The sequence below is a fragment of the Agelaius tricolor genome, unplaced genomic scaffold (genome assembly GCF_023055355.1).
Source record: "Agelaius tricolor isolate 1412-34295 unplaced genomic scaffold, bAgeTri1.0.p SCAF_8, whole genome shotgun sequence".
In the NCBI taxonomy this organism is placed as follows: domain Eukaryota; kingdom Metazoa; phylum Chordata; class Aves; order Passeriformes; family Icteridae; genus Agelaius; species Agelaius tricolor.
Genome location: NW_027269268.1, coordinates 30261810 through 30282035, shown reverse-complemented (window position 1 = coordinate 30282035; position 20226 = coordinate 30261810). Strand labels below are relative to the sequence as shown.

The 20226-nt window shown below is 35.2% G+C and overlaps 1 protein-coding gene across 23 annotated transcripts in view; it reads right to left on the bottom strand.

Moving 5' to 3' along the window:
* Positions 1–20226, bottom strand: part of TENM3 (teneurin transmembrane protein 3) — a 1291378-nt gene that overhangs the window by 1106555 nt on the left and 164597 nt on the right. For all 23 annotated transcript variants that reach the window (XM_071432135.1, XM_071432137.1, XM_071432120.1 and 20 more), the window contains exon 3: positions 4034–4086. The gene's annotated coding sequence lies outside the window, so the exon portion shown is untranslated. The remainder of the gene's footprint in view (positions 1–4033; positions 4087–20226) is intronic.

The window sequence follows — 20226 nt, the reverse complement described above, 5'->3', positions numbered from 1 at the left end:
CATGGAAATAGACCTGAACTCTAATTCTATTCTCCAAATTTAACCACTGAGCCCAAACCACTTCTTTCTCTTCTGTTTACTGTGCCTGGAATTTTGATTCAACTGGACAGAAAGAAATTTGTGTTGCCTGGTATAACTCTCTGCTAATGAGGATGACTCTCAGTAGATGAAAGGTAAGAATTTTTGTTGGCATGGAAAACTTGCCAGGGTCCTATTATAGTCAGTCACAGGATTCTGTAGTACAGTAAGTAGAATGCATATTAATTGTGTCCTTCAGGGACAGATCTCCTATTACATTTTTAAACAGGTAACCTCAGTTCCATATCCTAAGAAATTAAACAAGAACAAGGTTTAGTCACTAGAAGTAGCATTAATCCTAAACCCTGAGAGGATCAGAAATCCTGTCACTTCACTATCGTTTGCACCATACCTTAGGATTTCATAATGATTAACTATAGGTTAATGCCTGCTCCATACATTCTTGACTGTGGATCTCACTCAGAGGGGCATAACTCTTTTTGTGCTCTATGTAGGCAATGTAGGTGTCTAAGGATGGTTCTGAGTATTAGCTCTTGCAAAGTCTAAGCGTATTTATGGATCCTGCCTGAAATAATTTTGTCTGCTGGATGATGTCATCTCCTAAATTGCATTGATTTTTCTTGAAACTAGTCTTCCAAGTCATTTCAGTCCTTTGAAAACCACTATTATAAGTCTTTCAAGAGATTCTCCTGACCCTCACCTCTTTTTCATCACAACAGCTATTTCTGTCTTAAAGAAAGAGAAGTAGTCACATAGATGAAAATGCTACTGGTGGCAACTGTATTTTTTCTCCTAATAGAAACACACCTGCTTGACAAGTGACATTTTAAACTAAACTCATGATACATGCTTGAATTCAAAATTCTTCCTAACACACAAGAAAAATAATCTCAACTGAAATGCTCTGGTACTTAATATATCTCCTCTAAGGAGAAAGAAAACAAGGCAATAAGCCATGCAATAAATAAATTTTTAGCATACATACTCTCAAGGCCCTTCCATCACATTTTACCAGGAAAAGTAATATTTAAAGTGCTCAAAATAGACAGGATTGGCCCAAAACTGAATAAACACAATTGCTCAACTGTGTTAGAGAAACAGGATTGAAAACAGCACTTACTTTTTCTTTTCAATTTTTTACTGAAATTCAGAAAAAAAACCTCAACTAGTATTTTTTAAGAGGTAAAAAAAATCCCTCCCAAATTGTTTTATATATTAAAACTACTGCATTGATATAATAATGGAATTCAGAAAGATAGAAAGCTATCTTCTTTGGAAATAAATGTCCTCAGGATTCAACTAGCATCCCTGAAGTAATTCACTGCTATGAGAGGTACTTATTTTGCTTTAAATTACCTCTAAAACTTTACATACCCCAGAACTACAGATGGGGGAAACTCAGATTGCTATAACCACCTGTACAAGATACAGTATGCCCATCCTTGCATTCCACACACTCATGACATAATATGTAAAAATAAAGTTGATACTTGCCCTTTCCTGTCCCTGTTGTTGGATTGTAGTCCTGCTGTCAATATAAGTTATCCTCAAGAAAGAGCACAAGATTCTGTTTAACTCTCTTCTAAGCATCTCATGTCAGGCTTGAAAGCTGGATTCCTTTTATCTCTTGTCCTCATTTCCTATCATGTACGTGTCGTGCACACGTGTTCACAGTATTTGTGTAGGGAAATATATCTATATGTGCCAAAGCTTAACTGGATAGAATAAACTACTTTGCACCTGGAGACTTCATAGAACCAGTACTCATTTAAAGTGCATCCTAAAATAAACCTCGTACTTGGGAAATAATATTATGTACAAATTAAAATCATGCGTTAGATATAGAGAGTAGCAGGAATTGATGGCCATTTTTCTATTCCAATTAGAATAATTTATAATATACAGTACATCCTTTCAGGTACAATGTGCTGACATCTTTACATGAAAGGACAGAAAGAGTAATACATAACAATAAACTCCCAGGACAGCATCAATTAACACTGCCAGACTAAGCAGTTCTTCTTACTTATCTTACTAGCGTGGCTTATTTAATAAACAAAACCAGACTTCTCAAGAGGATTGTAATGTCATTAGTTCTATTCTTCCTTTAACCTCCTATGCTGAATAGGGCTTTTTTTTCCCTCACAGTTAGATGTACCTGTCAGAAACGTGACACGTATTTTCTCATCCTGATACTTTATGTCCTTCAATGATCATTCTCCTAGGCACTCTCAGTGGCATTCAAATAGGACCTTGGAGTATGGCACCCTCTCTTTCTCCTCCTTTGTGCTTTTCTTAGCACACTTTTTTAAACTCTTCTATATTTTTCACCTCTAACATTCCTTTTTTCCTACTTTTACTGAAATATTTTCAGTCAGCCAATACCATTTCAATCTTGGCATGATCAAAGTCTATCAAAGGTACTTTGGAAAGTAACAAATTAGTTTTTATAAAGACAAGACCTGAAAAGAAAAAATAAAAAATGGAACCAACTTGGCAAAACATCTGCACACACAAAAAACATCAGCCATTTTATGATATAATTTCCTTCATAATTTTCAAAGTAGAATAGTCTACTCAAAATTTTGAATTTTTGGATGGATCTAAGCATTACAGGTGTATGGGAAGAATAAAAGAGAGGGTTAGGTAGCAAACTGAGGCATAAGGAAAGTGGCTTCCCATATCCCACAATGCCCTGGGATTTCAGCCAAGAAAAGAAATGTAAAAGGTTATTTGAAAGAAAGTTTAAAAAAAAAAAAAGATGAGCAGGACCAAAGTCAAAATACTGAAAAGCTGAATATTTCAGGAATTCTTCTAGGATGTGAAGACCATGCTTGAAGTCCTTGGTCAGTCAGGGAATACAGCATGTTCTGAAATGAGCCTTTGACTTTTTTGTCTCAGCTTAGATACTCTACCTACATGCTTTTGCCCCATAAATGTCCACAGCTCAGATGATATCTGGCACAATCCCCAGAAACTTGTGGAACTTTCTCAGAACCTCTCCATTAATATCTGTTATTAATTAGCTGTGTTTTGGGAAGACAAACAAGTTATGGGACATGTTTTTAAGGCAGGGTAGAACAGTATGGCTACATATTAATTGATATATGATCTCTTATCCTGTCAGTGTATACATTAAAACATGTGCATAAATGAAGTGTGACAGGTTCTTAAAATACCTAGTGTTTTAAAATAAAGTAGGCACAGAGATGATGAACAATAATTACTGTTCTTTCTTTCTCTCTGTTTAGCAAATCAAAATTTAGGGCAGACCGCAATGTCCTTGTCATCCTCTCTAACTTGATGACTTAGAAATAACAATTTTAGTGAAAACTTGTCTTCTGTCACCTGTGTCCTTGAGAGAGAAGAATATTTTCTGTAAGGGTGGACAGAAGGGTTTAAAAATCAACTATTTCTTGCAGGGAATGTCGCTGAAGAACAATGAGGTACCACAAACAGAATCTGAACACAATATGACACAGAATTATTCCCCACAACTGAATGCAAACCAAATGTATTCTAAATTGAAAGAACTCCCAAAATTAATTAAATCTCTGAAACAAAACTCAAGTTTATATTTCTTAGAGGAATGAAAGAAAGTTGCATCAAGGAAAAAGTTTTCAAAAAGTGAAGAGAGAAAGCTTTCATATTGACAAAAAAGGAATCCTTACCATGTCTAATTTTCTAGTATCTTAACGGTATTCTTTTAATCTTGCCCAAGGAAAAATATGGTAAAATTTTTATAAGCTTTTAATATTTTATTTTCTCACTAATCCTTTTTGTTTCTGCTGTTAAGAAATGAATTAAGCTTATCCTTTTAATGAAGGGTAACAAGAAAAAATTTCTTTTATATGTAAAGAGTTTCACAAACAGGAAGTCTATGTCAATTAATGCCATCTGCAATTGTTTATCAGCCAGACAGTCAAAAAGTCATTTTCTTTTCTGATTAACCAGAAGAAATGATCATATGAAGGATTTTTGAAGAGGTCCTTACCTTTGAAGTCTCTTGCAGTTTCTTTTGGCAGTCTGTGGAAACGGGATATTTACCTGTTCAAAGCAGATAAGGTATGATTAGTGATATCTCAGAATACATACTGTAAGTAAACCACATTCATTAGTTAGTTAAATATATATGGATTTATCTTAATTAGGTTCCCCTCTGTGTATTTCTCTGATTCTCATCAAGGAAGCTGCAGGGTTCATAAAACACGATATGCTCTGAGAAATGCAAAAGGTTAAAAGAAATGATCTCAATGTGATTAGAGTAGCTTTTAAGTGCTGACCTCCCACTTATTTTTGCATTTATGGGCAAAACACCTTTATTAGTCTAAGCATATTTCAGTACTTGTTTAAGTGCTAGCAACAGAATTTTCAACAATATCTGAAATCCCAGTGACTATGTTTACGGAGAATTTTGTAGTCTAGAATTATCTCCTATCTTTTTCCTTTCCTCTTCACCTGCTCTCTCTTGTCTAGCACCTCTGGTTTAAGTTCTGATGGATCAAGGCCATTTTTTATTTCTCCAATTGAATATTGTCTTGCACAAGAGTATTCTGACTCAGAGGTGTTATAACACTAAAGATATGAAAATAAATGCTTAGCAATTTAGCATATGGTACTGTTATAAGGTGCATACAAAAACTTAAGAAAAATATTTACTAATTGCTCATACTACCTACTTAGTAATCTATTTTAAAAAGTTCATTAAATTTTCTGCATCAAATAGCTTATTCTGAACTTACAATATCAGGAAACATACAAAGAAACAAATCTATTTCCAGAGCTAAAATTAACTTATTTTTCATTCCTTTTGTGACTTCAGTGATCACAGAATACATATTTTGTAGAAATTTCACCTTATTTCCTGTTAGGTTGTAGCATTTGGAGGCATATCCCAACAGAGGGGAAGCCTCATAAATACAGCTTTCTGATAAGAGCACATCAAATTTACTGTCTCACTTCAGTGCATCTGTTGTTTTTCATTTCTTTTCATCACTTTAAAAGTACTGAAATGATAACTGAAACTTTCCTTTTGCCTTCAATATGAAAACATGAAATAATGCCCCCAAGATTGCATATGCAGATGATAGCAGCGTTTCACTCTATTTCAAGAGCAAAATTTGAAGGAGTCTTTTTGGTAAAAAATAAGTTGCTTTCATTTCTGACATGAAGAAACTTTTTAGTGACAGTGTTTCCAGGAAAAAAACCCCAGAAAACTAAAACAGCAGTTGAATGGGAAAGTATAAGTAGGGGTGAGAAAAAAAAATTATTTGTAAACATAAGAAAAAAGGATTTTACTCTTTCATACACTATTTACTACACTAGTAAGAGCCTTCATATTTATGCTATAAAACAATTTGCAGCTAAATATCTTTTATATTTAAAACTTAATTAAAAAAATAAGTTACTAATCTTTAGTAAAGAAATTATTATGTGGTAAAAGATGGGGCAGATTTACCCCTATGGGCAAAAACAGGGTAGAAACTACTCTTGTGTCAGTATTCCAGCCTTTATAATCTGAAAAACTGAGAAATATAAGATAGATAAGAAAAAGGAGTTTAGTTTAATTTAAAACACTGTATTACTGATTAGAATGCATAGATACATTGCATTCCCACCTCTGCTCAGAAAGTTTGAGAACCATATTTTGGCAGAAAGACATTCAGCACTAAAACCTCTTCATTATTTATTACAGCTTTTGTCCCCGTTTTTGGAAGGACTTATGACCTTAGGAATGACTATAAATTTTTACTGCAATGACAATCATCTGCTACTGAATATTCCAAAATGAAGAGAAATACTGAGCTGAAATTTCAGATATACACAAATGATGAATTATAGCTTGGGGAATAATCATAATTTTGAAAGAGATATCCATGTATTTCTACAGCAAGTATTTTTTTGCCTACACACCTTAAAAATAAACAAACATTTACAAAACCACAAATGTAGAAATTTACAGATTATGCATATTTGATGAAGTTTAAAAATTTACTATTGAAAAAAACATGCGCTTGTTTATCAACTGAAATCAGTCATCTTTTACGCTTACAAATTCTCCTTATGTTAGCAATGATTATCTGAAATGGCTTCTGAGCAGATAATTCCATATTTTAGGAACTGCAGAATGGATAAAAGACTTATTTTGGAGATTGCAAGATGGGATAGCTACACACATTCTCAAAGCAAAGATATTCTCTCCAAGGGATTATGTGCTAATATATTTTAGTTTGAAGGATAAGAAAGATAAAATCATATAAACATATAATGAAAAAATAGCCTGGGAAGTTCACACTTTTTTGGGTGATCTCATTATAAAGGAAGAAAGTATTTTAAATAAAACTTACTTCCTCTTTTTGTTCAGTTGCATACTTAAAGAACAATAAATTCTATTTATTTTCACCTGCTGTTTCTTTAACTATTTAATACTGTCACTGATGTTCTTCTATTTGGGGGTGTTGGAGTTGTTTCTGTGGCAAACAAAAACAATATTTTTGTGGTAAATATTGACTAATCTTTTGCCATTCTCACTGCAAGGAAATACTACTGTTCCAAAGTTGAGCATATGTTTTTGATTGTATGGGCCTTTTCACCACACAAGCATATGCTACTAGGTAAATATAGAGCTGACACATCCTTGCATTATCTAAAGTGATTAATAGCTATAATTATGGGTGGCAAACATCTATTCTAGCACTGCTCTTTGAAAAAGATGTTCATAAAACTGAGGCCAGAGTAGATCTGAAGATTGCTAAATTAAGTATGTTACCATGGTAGCCACTCATTGTACACTGTATCAGAGCAGAGTGAGCAAAAAGACCTTTCCAAAACATTACCAAGTTCTTCTGTCTTTAAACATTTCTATGAGTTTTTGAGGTGTTAATTCAGAATGTGTTAATCTGTAATAGTCCTGTCAAATACATTCATTTTACATACTGTGAAGCCTTCTAATGTATTTCAGAATGCAGATTTTCTATCATGCCTCACTAAACATTGAGGAACTCAGGCATTCCTACAAGTGAAAGACAAGGCGTTTTGTTTGATGGCAGTGTTTGAATTACAGCTATTACTTGAGCTACGTGGTGGATTAACAGTTTTTCTAGCTGTTCATCTTCAGAGTGCATCCCAGGGCAGTCTGTTTGGGTAGGTGACTGCAAGGCAGTAGAATTTTTACTCTGTCAGTGTCTTTGCTTCCACATGTGTTCGATTACATGCACCTTCTCAACATGCAGACTGCAATTCTGATAGCTTATTGGTGATTCACAGAATCACAGAATGGGTAGGGTTGGAAGGGACCTCAATCATCATTTAGTTCCAACACCCCTGCCATGGGCACCTTCCATTAGACCAGGTTGCTCAGAGTTCCATTAAACTTGGCCTTGAACACTTACAGGGATGAGGCATCCTCAGCTTCTCTGGGCAACCTGTTCTAGTGCCTTAAGCACCCTCACAGTAAAGGCTTTCTTCTTGCTATCTAAGCTAAATGTACTCTCAGTTTGAATCCATTCTCCCCTGTCCAGTCAGTACATGTGCTTGTAAAACCCCCTGCCTATCTTTCTTGTAGGCTCCCTTCAGACACTGAATCAATTTGTATTCATTTTACTGTATTTTAAATCCATTATAACTTTGAATCTATCAGAATAATTTTTGCAAGTGGCAACGTATCCTGATTTACATGCCAATCCTGAATCCCTAACACATGCCCATTCTTCCATTGGATTTTACTTGTAATCAAAGTAAGAAAAATATAACCATTATCTTCAATTTTATCCTCAGATTCTCAAAAAAACTTTTGTAATTTTGATCACAGAATCACAGAAAGAGCTAGGTTGAAGAAGACCTTCGAGATCATGAAGTCCAACTAGCTCTTTTATACTCACAGTAGAATTAAGCAGGAAAATCTGACTTAAGTGACTCAGGACTTAATCAATGTCAACTGCTTCCACAGCTGCCAACATGAAAATCCTTTTGTGGTAGATCAAACACTACCAACTGGACTGAAAAAGTTCGAATAAATAGATGTAACTTTTACTTATTCTGGTTTTGCCCAGGCTTTCTAATTTTTCTCTCTTAAATGTTCTCAGCCATAAATTAAAAATTCCTGTATTACAGAAGATATTATTTTAAACACAATTAGGTCTAGATTATTATTTTGAAAATTAAAAATCTAATGAATAGTGATAGGTGATATTATTATGACTTAATGACAGACATCAGTCTTGGGCTCAGCAGAAGATCACTCACATTCAAAGTCCAGTAAGGTATCTAACATCTGGAATGATCTTACCACCTCTCTAACATGAAGATTTGCAAGGAGCAGAGCAGAAAAGCTTTGAAGTTCATTTCTCTGACTGTCTAAATAGTCAGTCTCATCTGATATGTTTGGACGAAAAGCACATAACTCTCTTGGCAGCCCTCAAGAGTTCTACAGTAATTTGCTTTGCATATGCTGGAACTGCAAAATAATTCCTACTCTTTGCTTTGCCTGCCTCATTACAGCCAATATTTGTGTGTGAGTGCACACACACACTGGGAGACACATGGTGGCATTGACAGGGAACAAGTGAGTGAACTGATCTTAAAAATTTGTTGTTTACATTATAGCACAGAGCTCATTTAAAGATGATGGGAGTCAAATAACTGTTAATAATTTAAAACAAATGTAGTTTATCTTCATAATACTTTAAAAGATATTTAAATCTTGACAACCAGTCACCTTCTATTTTTGAGAAGACTAGAAATACAACTGATAATAGGAGTACAAGCACCATAATTTGGATCTACATAAAGTCTTTGATAATGTCTCAAATGATAGTCTTCATCTTAAACTGAAGGTAGGAAAGATTCAGGTTAAACATGGGAACAAATAAAGAACTGATTAAAGTAAAGTGATTAGAAAGTGAAGTGTTGAAAAGAGCCACAGGGGAGTCAGTTTTCAGATCTTCATTGCTTCTAATCTGCATAAATTACTAAAACAGAGAAACTAGCTGTAGAATTGCCAAATGCACTGATGACTTAAAACTGAAATGAAGTAGTAAGTGGAAAGCAAAAGAATTAAATGATAATTCCCCTTGGAAAATGGTTTACATATTAAAAGGAAAACAAAATTTAAGAATGATAAATATAACATAAAAAGCATTGCCTGTTTTTCCTTCGAGAAGCACAAGAAGCTCACTTTTAAATACTACACAAACTTTAGAGAACTTTTCTGAACCTGTCGAGATTATTGAAATACTAAGAGAATGACAAGCAATTCCCATATACTGCAACTTGGGGAGTGGGGGGGAATAACTATCACTTCAGGAAAAAAAAAACAACCTATGATCATAACACACGCAGTGATACAATATGGTCCAACAATTAATGTTAAATGCCTTTCTATTTGAAATCTCAAACCACAGAACACACGAAGAAGCCTCACACTCTCTTACACTAACAATACCAAAAAAGTTACCAGAAAATAGAAAATACTTCCACTAAAGTTACTCTTGCCATCTTTCCCATCTCCTAGTTTTTCAACTCAAATAAAAATTAGTATCTTCTAGCCTCAATGGAAACACAGAAAAATAAAGCAATACTCAATACACTGAAAAACATTTGTGGACATTGTTAGGGGCTTTTTTGTGTTTGGTTTTGGTTTTTTACTTGCTGGGTTTTGTTTTGGGGGGTTATTATTATTATTATTTTTATTCTCTTTTTTAGCTTAAACACAGTAAAATAGAATAGAATTATTGAGGATGAGACTTACAGGAAAACATCTACCTATACATTACTGATAGCACAAATATAACCCACTCATAGCCTAGTAAAAATGCATAAAACACTTCAACAATTAGAAAATACACGTTAGAGATGATGAATGAATAAGAAGTATATTGCAGGAAGCCAAATACTATGATGCTCATCATCACCATAATTTGACCCGTACACTATACCACAGAAATAGTGTTGTAATTATGTTATTTATATCCTTCAGAAGCCTTTGAATTCACTACTCATATGTTAAATATGTAAGACAATGAAGAAAATATAAGTTTCAAAAATCTAAGTAACAGATCATTATATTTTTTCTTTCCTGTAACTGATATTCCAATGTTGGTTCAGTATCATATCTTGCCCTCATCCATGTCTCTCTCTCAAAGTCATAGTATTTGGTCTTAGTACAGAGACCTGTCAGAAAAAAAAAACAACCAAGTGACTGCAACACAAATGGCCATACTCAAAAGAAGAAAATAAAGAAAACAGGAAGAAAAATTATGTGTAATACAGCTATATAATTTCATGTACATATGGTCCTCAAGACAGCTGCATAAAGACAATGGAAGCGTACAGATTTTTAGTGTTGATGAAATTGCATTGCTGTGTCCATTTGAATGGTCGCTGAAGTGACAATTTTAAATCCAGCACCTGCAAAGCATCTTTACACACTACACATAAGAAATTATGATCAAAAGATGTTTGTATCAGTGCATACAGCTAACAAGGGGAATGAATTTGAATGTATGAAGAAATGAAGAGAAAGTCTGAGAGGAAATTTTTATTGCCATACATATGGATTTTCAATATCTGGTTAACAAATTTAATATCTCTCTCTCCTAGTGCTCACCATTTTAGAAATAGTTGTAGTTTGACAGACAACTTGATATCAAATACAGAAGGTTTCTATATTTAATATTCCATTGCTAATACTTCCTTTGCTTTTTAAAGGTCATTAATGTTATTGATTACATTAATTTGAAAGCTGCTTGAATAACACTGAAAATTAATGTAAAATGAACATCTGTGCCAGTAGACAAAGAAAATTGCTGTGCTCTTCAGAGATGACTCGTCCTGAGTGTTTTCCCCACTGATCAGTTCAGCATAGCAGGAGCAAAAGAGTCCAAATACAAGTTCTCAATTATTTTTATATTTCAGTAAGTAGACAAAGTTGGCTAATTTTTCCTTCACTTTTATCAATGGCATCCAGCAACAAGACAGATTCCTGGAGAAAATTAGGGACTGCTTAGCTTACAAAAGCAAGTCTATTAATTCTTTTTGTACTTAAGTGTAAGAGACAAAGTGTATGGTCTGATAACAAGTGGCATAAGTTTCATGAATCTGGTCTAGCACTTGTAATTCTTTAGGAAGCTAACCATCAAGCAATTCTCTTCTTCATTTAGAATTTGGCCCAGTGATAACTTATCTACAGACATAATTATTTAAATTAAAAACAGGTGACCTTGTAAGACCATCCAAACCAAGACTCTCTTCTCAGATCATCTAGTAGTATTCCTGGTGTTCAAGACAAAAGCAGAGAATTACTTTAAAGAACAAGAGCTCAAATGTAAAACTCACTATCTATGTGAATGTAGCTTTTAGGAAAAACACTTTATAATGGAATTCCAAGTCACAAGTCTGGAAATTTCCCTTTACATATATTCTGACTTTTAGGAAGACAGTATATGCCTTCAACTCACATAACTTCTTGGTTGTGCTGGCTATGCCTTAAACTCAGATAACTTCATAGTTGTACTGATTTTAGAACATGGATTTATCAACTTAGTTACTTAGCAGTTTCATATGTTTAAAGACACTAGTATAGCATCATATTACAGAATTACTGCACATAATTGTGGGGTTAACCATTATCCTATGGTATAGGGGATAACCTGCACACGTACTACTACAATTAGGATCAGTTCAATCAGTGAGTCTACTGACATCTACTCATGTAATTTAATGAGAGATATTCCATCAGCATTTATTTTATGATCTATTAAAGTAATGCATTTGTGGCTGCAAATTCTTAAAAGCCCCTTATTCCAGTGCAAGGGGACATCCAAACCACACAACTGTTGAATAAGCTGAAGTTTTCTAAGATTTTTTTATCACAGGCAAGTTTTTGTTAAGAGATTTAAGATCAGAGCTTTAAGACTTATGAATTGCTCTAAGTGATTACTCTTGCCTTGCAAGCTAGAAAATATAAAAGGAGTATATAAATTCTTTGTCAGCATCAGCAAAATATTTATGTCCAGTGATTCTGAATGCTGAACTAAGAAATGTCACTATTTCTTGCATGAAATTTGCCATTTTATCTCCTTGGTTGAAATTACTATATGAAGACAAACTATTTCTAAAAGTATAGAGTTTTTCTGTCATCAATCTCTATATAATGAACTGAACATTTTTTAATCTGAAATTCTTTTCAGATTAACTGAACCTAAAATCTCTAATTTTCTTAATGTTTTGCAAACTATGCCTTCGAAACTGCAATTTAATAGCCCTGTTAAAATCATGGGAAAAAACTCCTGTGTTACATTATCCATGTATAGAAATAGATGGTAATCTCCCAATGATGAACAATTTGAAGAATTAAATCTTAAATGTACTGTGACAAAACCAAAACATGTAAGAGTTTTGGAGAGTTGATTTCAAGACACACTTGGTGATCTCTTACAGACTCTGTTGTTTAAAAGTATTTATTTTGAGCTATTGGCATTAAAATTAAATTAAACTGAAAAAAAATTAATTAATGACAGTAATACACGACCAGAATAACAAAATGGGCATATAGAAAAAAAGTGAAGTGACACACACATGAAAAACACTACGCAAACGAAATGCACTTACATTTTAAACAGAAATTATTATGGTTCAAACCCAGTGAAAAGCCCGATTTTATTTGCTCAGAGATAGCATCAAGGCTCTCAGTTTCACCATCTAAATTGATACCTTTCTGAACTTCTCTATGAATTTGTTAAGTTGCAGAGCTCACTGCCTCAAGAGACACAAGTCTGTTGCCTCAGTTCAGAAAGTATCTCAAACATTTTTCAGCATGGGAAAATCAGAGTATAAACATTTAACTAAAGCTATACATCCCTGAATAGCAATGTATATTTAATTTCTCCACACTCTATGAGTAACTGTAATTTGAATCCTGTGCTAATAAAAAGAACCCAGCACATGTTCCTCAGTAGTCCATGGAACTGGTAGCATTTGGTTCTTTCAGGCTAGACAAAAGATGTTCTGTGAGCTACAAGCATAGGCCATCCGCAACAGGATTGTTCCACTCTGAGTTCTGCCACAGCTCACAGAACATTCTCACTCTGTATTACAGAAAATAAAGAATAAAATCATGTTATTTTTACCCAAGCAATTTTTTCTTTACATAAATCACACTTCCTTTACCTAAACCTGAATCGTGTAAGAACCTATTATTTCAGACCTCTACTCCTCTGCCAAGTTGCAGAATTCAGCTACCAGATTTGAAGAGATTCAGGAGACTGTAGGAATCTGGCAATAACCCGAGAACACAAATAACCCTTAGGAAACTGTTAGAAGAGAACCTGATGATAACTAATTGTAAAGTATCATTTTACTAAACTGCATTAAATTGTTCCTTCTAGGCCAAGAAAATTATTCAAAAGTCTTGCAATATAGAGAATACTACATTTACAAAACTGAAAAAAAGGCTCATTTTTGCATAGCAAATACATCAACTAAACACTAGTAGCTATGGAAACTGAAGGCATAATTTTTCCTCAGAAAATAAGAAATCAAACTTACGTTGCCAGATTAACTGTAACAGTTACAAGACACCAAAGTATAACATATGAATGGTTCAGCACCTTATCCACAAGTACTATTGTGGTTTTATTCCTGTGAGATCTGCATTCCTTGCAAGCAGCAACTAATTATAAATTGGCTGATACACCAATACTCTTAGGCTGTGTTAACATTTTGAATTTGTTTGCTCACCTTACCTTCTTTACTGCAAGTCCAGCTACTTTGAAAGAAACAAGTTTTGTCAACACTACAGTTATAAGCTACTTTGCAATAAAGGCTATTCTATGCACATTAATAATACTGACAAGAACAGATGGCAATTATTGCTTTTAACAATTTTTTTTTCTGTTGGTATTAATTATGTGTGCTTAATTTCTGTTGTTATGTCCACCGGGCACCAAAGTAAGGTGCTAAAAATCTGCCCAAATACTTTCATCTCATTGACAGCAGCAGAATAGCAGAATTCTTGTTAAAATGGAAACATTACTGTCATTTTAATTAACTCATTCGGGATGCATAAAATTAATCATTATTGATAGATATTTTTAATGCTTTTCTAATATTAAAGTGCTTTATAAACTCAGCAGCATTATTTCTAAATGTATAGTGAAAACATCTGTTGTATTTAAAAATAGAAATATCTATAAAATTAATGAAAGTATCAGTCATGTGACTTAGAAAGAATTCTCTATTGTTCCTAAGTGTGCTGAAGAAAGTCCGTTTAAATCTCTTTGAGTTTAATTCCTGTTCACTGATTACCTAGGAATAGTAGTCTTTCTGTTGTGTCTCTAACAGAATGCTTATGTCCAAGTTAGGCAGCTAGGTGGTTCTCTTCTGCAGTTGTATTAGCAAGGGAAGAATAAAATTCCTAAGTTAACATGGTCTGTAACAGCCAACACTCTCAGCAGGGTGCTGCTTAACCTTTGTCAAAAGACAACACCAAAACCAGCCTTAAACAAACAGCCTTCTCAACAGGGGCAGGCCTGCTTTCAGTTAAGCTTCATTGCCACAAGCTGCTTCAGTTCATAGTTTTCAAGCATTCAACCAATGATCTGAAGACACATTAGGGATATTACAGACTTCAGAGCTATCCATTCCCAAAGCTGAATAGCAGCATACAGTTTCAGTAGTGTGAAAGAAGACCCTGTCTGGATCTCTCTAAAGATAGACAAAGAGATGCAGTGGTGATACAATTTATTCTGAGGCTAAATAAATGGTGTCCCTGGAAGCACTGGCACATCAATTTCCCTAGACCAGCAGGTTAAATACATGGGCAGGACAAAAAACTCAGGATATTCCAGACACAATCAGATATGTACAGCTTGATACTCCAGCAAAAACATTGACTCTAACTGCCTTGTATTTGGATTTTTGTAGAGTCCAGGCTAGAGTACAGACCAAACACAAGGAACTTGCTGAAATCCTACATGTTCAGAAAATCTATGAAAAACCCCCCAGCTTCAGGGCTTTATGTGAGCAGACAGGAATCCAGTTACCTCTGAGCATTTCAGGCATTAGTTTGTGGATTTTGAAACAATGTTCTCTGGTTCCTTTACATAGAAGTTTGCCAACTTTGGTGTACCCCTTACTGTATCAGAGAGGAATTTACAGAGCAATTGTAATCTCATAGCTGGTGATCATGTTGGAAATGGAGTTATGATTTCAATGAAATCAGGTGAAAGTGTAGTAACTTCATGAAGCACTCATTGGAGCAATGCCAGTTAGTTAGGTATTAAAACAAGGTTTCAGCTTTACAAGGTATATATTTTGGCCTTTTACTCACTTTTTATCTTATACTTAAATCACTAATGGATGTTCCTAATCTAGGAAAAAAAAAAATTAATCTTACTTTGATGAAGGTAAAGAATTTTTGCATTAGAATCCTCTAGTATGCTAATTCTGGTGCTAGTTTAACAAAACAGAATGTGTAAAAATTAAAATTACATCTTTAAGATTTGGTGGCAATGTAAGATGTGTAAATAACAAGATTAATGATTCACCTATTACAAAAAAAAATTTAAATTGTTTTAAAAAATTGTTATAATAATACTATAATATTACATGATGGGTGGACCCTGGCTAGATGCTGGGTGCCCACAAAGGCCACTCTATCACTCTGCCTCTCAGCTGAAAAGGGGAGAGATAATATCATGAAAGGCTCATGAATCAAGGTAAGGGTGGAGAGAGATCACTCAGCCCTGACTGTCATGGGCAAAACTGACTTAGGGAAATTAATTTAATTTCTAACCAAGCAAATTAAAATAGAATAATGAGAACCAAACCCAAATATTAAAAGACACCTTTTCTCCAACTCCTGCTTTCTTCTAGGCTAAACTGCACTCCCAAATTCTCCGACTCCTCCCTGCTCAGCCATACCCGGGGACAGGGGATGCTGTCAGGTCATCACACGTTGTCTCTGCTGCTCCTTCCTCCTCAGAGGTAGAATTCTCACACTCTTCCCTTGCTCCAGTGTGGGCTGCTCTCTCGCAGGTTCTGCCAGGGGCCACAGCATGGTCCAGGCATTCCCTGCCCGGGTGCGGGCTCCTCCCTGTGCTGCAGGGCCCAGCTGCCTGCCTACGATGCTCACCGCGGGCTCAGGGGACTCAGCCCTGGCGCCTGGAGCATCCTCTCCCCCTGCTCCTGCACTGTCCCCGGTGTCTGCCAAGGTGTTGCTCGCACATATTCTCACTCCGGTCGACAGCTCTAATTGTAGAGGGTATTTTTTCCCTTTCTTCCCTCTGTTAGCACAGAGGTGGTAACAATGCAGCTGATGGGCTCAGCTTTGGCCAGCAGCAGATCCAGTGGGTGCCGGCTGACATTGTCTGCATTGAACACTGCAGAAGCCTCTGTCACCACCCGCCTTGCTACCATATACTTGCCATGCAAACCCAAAAAATTATAGCTCACAGTTTACCAGAACATTGAAAATTCTTAGTGTATTCAAACAAATAAAACTAAAGAATCCAAATTAAACTGTAAAATTACTCCTGTCTTACAAGATGGTATTTTTTTTTAAGCACAGAAACTAATTTTTAAATCTATGAGGATTCACAACAGTTGATACTGTTTATCATAAATGTTTCAGAAACAAGTTTAGTAACTTGAATAAGCGTCTTGGCAATATATCACCAGCTACTATTCTGGAGACTCCTAATTTAAAGCAAATCTATTTTTAAAAAATCCTCTTTAAAAATATATTATGGTTAAATGGTTTAAAAATATAATATGGTTATTCCCTCCCTATTGCTCATATTTGGACTCAAAAATTATCATCTGTTTCTGCAGCAGTAGATGACCATTCTGAACTGAAGATCAATCTTATGAAAAGTGGATCATGTGTGTATGCTTAGGAATTACAGGTATCAACTAACAGCACACCCAACACAAAAAATTAGTAAAAAAAATAGTACTTGCTTCAAATGGAAGTTGGTGAAGAGATTATTATCAGAGTCCAAAAAAAATAAAAATAAATTAAAATATATTCATACATATATATACACCCATACATAATTACATTTACAAACAGGCCTGAACTAAATGTGTTGTTTTTTACAGCATTTATAAATGAAAAGATCGTCCTTAAAATAAAATTTGAAATAATCCAAGAAAAAGGATTTCTGTCATTGCACACAATTACAGTCTAAACAATTGTTCTGTGTCTGGACTTGTATCACATACTTATTTTTAATACTGTTGTAGATCTTGGAAAACAAAACCAGAAAATCTTTCATTTCTCAATTATTTTATACTGATGCTGAGGTCAGCTAATGATTCTTCGGCTTTATTTTGAGGTAAGATAACAAAGACAAATTCTTTGCCACGGCTGGGAGGCTGTTGCTATGACTGCTGAGTTATTATCAAATGGCTGGCTGCCACCTGGTTAAATTGGTTCTCTTCAAATTGTGTAGGACTGTTGCGCAGGATTCTAAATAAATATAAGAGAGGCTTGAACTGCCTGGTAAAGAAGCATTGGAAATATCTTTCATAATGCTCTCAACCTTAAGTAGACAATCTAACATCTTTAAAATTTTGAGCTACTGGGAGGACTTCATAAAGTTATCTTAAACCTCACGGATTCAGGAGGCTTAAGAGACAATACAGTGCAATGTTATATCAAGAAATGTTTTTGCACAGTACAATTCTTCACTCCAAAGATATAATGTGATAGTACATACCTAGCAGGATGATGGTAGAAGCACAACTGACACCAAAAAAGACTTCAAGCATCTACAACTCTTTGTTAGGCTACAGTACAACCTTTTATACTCTTCATCTCACTTGCCTTACACCTGTGTGCCCTCTGTACCCCTCTGTGATTGGTCAGTGCAGCCCAGCATTCTGTGCCCCATTACCTTCAGTGCTGGTCACCTGGCCTGCACAGCTGTAGCCCATTGGGGATGAGGCTCAGCTGCAGCCCCACTCCCAATTAGCACAAACTGTGTGCCTACAACACTTACCAGTTAAAATGTGATTCTCAAAATACAGCTAGAGCATAAAGCTAATTATTCTTACCTTATAAATGCTTTGACTAACATGATTCAATGTGATTTCACACTCTTTCTTGTGGCTTCATGTAACCTTTACAGTGTTCTCTGACACTGATTGAATGTTTATGGCAGGCAAAGTAGATTAACTGGAAAAGCATCTAACCTCTGTTTCATATCTATTTCACAGCAGTCATAGCATGCTAAAATAAAAGGGTGATACCAGAGCAGTATCAACAATTCAGTAAATGCTACGCAGGTACTTATAAATTCCGTTTTTTTAGGCTGCAAGATCTTCACTTTTGAGAAAAAATAAAAGTTAATTTGTAGAAATAAAACTGTAAAATCACAGTCTTCTTATTCATAAAATGAGAAAATATTGAGGTCAGCTATTGTAACATTTTCAGAAATTGAAAGATTTTGAATGTTTTCCAGTGAGCAGATATGGTCTCCACATTGCAAGTTATTTTTGCCTTCAGCTTACCCTGGAGTTGAAGACAAAAATTGGCCTAATATACTGAAAGAAGTTTACGATATCTTAAATGCTAAATTCACTAAGTGGCAACATATTCAAGGCAGAGCACAAAGGCAGCATGGCAGTCTATACTGCTCCTAACATAGGCCAGAAGAAGTTGTTAGTGGTCTTAGTACATACACCAGAAGAAACATGACCATCAAAAGACCTTGTAGGTCATTGAAATTGGAAATTAAATGCCTATTATTTTGTGAGAGAACGTTTTTATGAACAGCTTAAAGTGCAATGAAAAAGCAGGAACCGACATTTTCTGTCATAAATTCAATTCACGAAACATGCCATGTTGATGGACAGAACATCCCCTTGCAGAGGACACAGAAATGGACATTGGTCTGCAGGTCAGGAGTGGTGAGCAATTACTTTTGCATCACCCCTTTTTTCCCCCCTTCTTTGATTCCCATCACTTATTAAATTATATTTATCTTGACCCATTAATTTTTTTTCACTTTTGCCTTTCCAATTCTCTTCCCCAAACTGCTGGAATAAGTGTGCAGCTGGTGGGTTCCTATTTCCAGGCCAGAATCAACACTCATAACTTCACAACAGTAAAGCCCTTTCAGCTTAGTCATGTAACAGAAAAACAAATATGAAATCAAGTTATTATTTGAATAAACAACAGCCAAGAAATGCAGAGTTCAGTTGATTTGGTGGATTTGAGTGCTTCTGTCTGAAAGGACATTTTCAGAATGACTGACTTATGCTGCCATTGGAGTGCCCATAGAACTGCTTTTCCTCACCCACACCATTATGAAAGAATATTGCCACTGCCATAATCTGAAGCATGAGTTCTCAGCTCATAAGGTTTGGCTTCAGAGATGCTATGCAGATAGAGGATGCAAACAGTGATGGTCTCAATCTTTCACTCATATTTGATAACAAGAGAAATCTATTATTCTAAAGACCACATTTGTAGTCATAATCTCATTGCTATTAGGCTGTTTTCTATCCCGTGCAGCTACTCCATACAGAAATACTAAATCACTTTAAAAACTGATGACAGCTACCCCAAAAGCAATTACATGAGAAAATATCTATGGGCAATCCTGAGTATAATTTTTTTGATCTTCAAATATAAGAAGTGTGCAGCAATAGGCAATACTGCACCTGAGTCTGTCTAGCATTAAGGAGTTTATCCAGAATTACAATTTCTACAATATGAATGTCCTTTGTCTCCTGATAAGAAAGATGCATTTCTATTCTCTCAATCTTGATCCAGCTGAATCAGTGGAATCAGGTGGTGACTGATACACAGTGCTCAAAAAGAATAAGCCTGACATCATGTATTAGGTCTAGTAACTACATGGAAAATGAAGTTTGCATTTTTCTCCAGGGATGAGGCTTTCTACAAAGCCTAAATCTAGCAGATAGCTTTTGCAAACATAGACTTTTTGAAATGTGATCTATGGGAAATTTAGTCTCCAATTTAAGGGATGGGACCAGCAGTTGATTTCCACAACGCCAGTTGCTCTCCTGTCTCCCTTCCCTCACAGCCCTAGCGCAGGTGACTGTAGAAAGGCACCAGAAGGGACGGAACCAGAGAAACTCAGTGACGCACACAATCCCTAAGGATCACCTGAATTCCTCTTCAGCTTCTCTAGGCTACAGGATAATGGGAGTGCTGAA